The sequence below is a fragment of the Urocitellus parryii genome (assembly GCF_045843805.1).
Source record: "Urocitellus parryii isolate mUroPar1 chromosome 13 unlocalized genomic scaffold, mUroPar1.hap1 SUPER_13_unloc_11, whole genome shotgun sequence".
Taxonomy (NCBI): Eukaryota; Metazoa; Chordata; class Mammalia; order Rodentia; family Sciuridae; genus Urocitellus; species Urocitellus parryii.
The window spans coordinates 1,188,049-1,189,601 of record NW_027551763.1 but is presented as its reverse complement, the minus strand read 5'-3'; the positions used below and the strand labels follow the sequence as shown (position 1 = coordinate 1,189,601).

General features: G+C 51.6%; 1 pseudogene; it reads left to right on the top strand.

Annotated features, from left to right (window-relative positions):
* The first annotated feature begins 542 nt into the window (after positions 1-542).
* On the top strand, positions 543-1,553 carry LOC144251337 (glycerol-3-phosphate dehydrogenase 1-like protein pseudogene; annotated as a pseudogene).

Genomic DNA, 1,553 nt, shown 5'->3' with positions numbered 1-1,553 from the left:
TATTTCTATTTCTATAAGGAATGATGCTGGGCTTTTAATTGGAATCACATTGAATCTGTATAGTGTTTTGGGTAGTTATGGCCATTTTCTCAATATTAATTTTGCCTATCCAAGAGCATCGGAGATCTTTCCATCTTCAAAGATCTTTCAATTTCGGGCACGGGGCACCGCCCGCAGGGAGGTGGGGTGGGCGACCTCGGGGCCAGGCTGGGCACTGCACGCCAGGGGAGGCCACACCGAGGTCCTAGCCTGGAAATCTCTGGGCCCTCGTGCCCGCGGGGTCAACGCAGACCGAGGGCACCGCTTGCCCATGGGCACCTGTCCGCGCCTAGGTATCCGCGTGGCGAGCGCACAGAAACCACCTGCTCACCACGCCCTGATGTTTTGTGCAATATTCTGAGGTCGTTCTCAATTCTCCCTACTGATCGCCTGGGTCGAAGAATTGAAGGAGGCCCAAGAATTAGTGTAGTTTTGATGTTGGGCAAACCGAAGCACAGAGGGCTTGCTATTCGGGTCTCTGGCGGGGCAAGCTCTGCCCATTAATGGGTTCAGCTGTTGCAAAAATAATTGGTAATAATGTCAAGAAACTACAGAAGTTTGCCTCCACAGTCAAGATATGGGTCTTTGAGGAAACAGTGAATGGGAGAAAACTGACAGACATCATAAATAATGACCACGAAAATGTCAAATATCTCCCTGGACACAAGCTGCCAGAAAATGTGGTTGCCGTCTCCAATCTCAGCGAGGCTGTGCAGGATGCAGACCTGCTGGTGTTTGTCATCCCCCACCAGTTCATTCACAAGATCTGAGATGAGATCACTGGCAGAGGACCCAAGAAAGCACTGGGGATCACCCTCATCAAGGGCATAGACGAGGGCCCTGAGGGACTGAAACTCATTTCTGACATCATCCGGGAGAAGATGGGCATTGACATCAGTGTGCTGATGGGCGCCAACATTGCCAGCGAGGTGGCTGCGGAGAAGTTCTGTGAGACCACCATTGGCAGCAAAATCATGGAGAATGGCCTTCTCTTCAAAGAACTTCTGCAAACCCCCAATTTCCATATAACTGTGGTTGATGATGCAGACACTGTTGAACTTTGTGGTGCTCTTAAGAACATTGTGGCCATGGGAGCTGGGTTCTGCAATGGCCTCCTCTGTGGAGACAACACCAAAGCCGCCGTCATCCGCCTCAGCCTCATGGAAATGATTGCTTTCGCCAGGATCTTCTGCAAGGGCCAGGTGTCCACAGCCACCTTCCTGGAGAGCTGCGGGGTGGCCAACCTGATAACCACCTGCTACAGAGGGCGGAACTGCAGGGTGGCAGAGGCATTCGCCAGAACCGGGAAGACCACTGAAGAATTGGAGAAGGAGATGCTGAATGGGCAGAAGCTCCAAGGACCTCAGACTTCTGCTGAAGTATACCACATCCTCAAACAGAAGGGACTCATGGATAAGTTTCCATTGTTTACTGCGGTGTATCAGATCTGCTAGGAAGGCCGACCTGTCTCAGAGATGCTGTCCTGTCTCCAGAGCCATCCAGAGCACATCTAA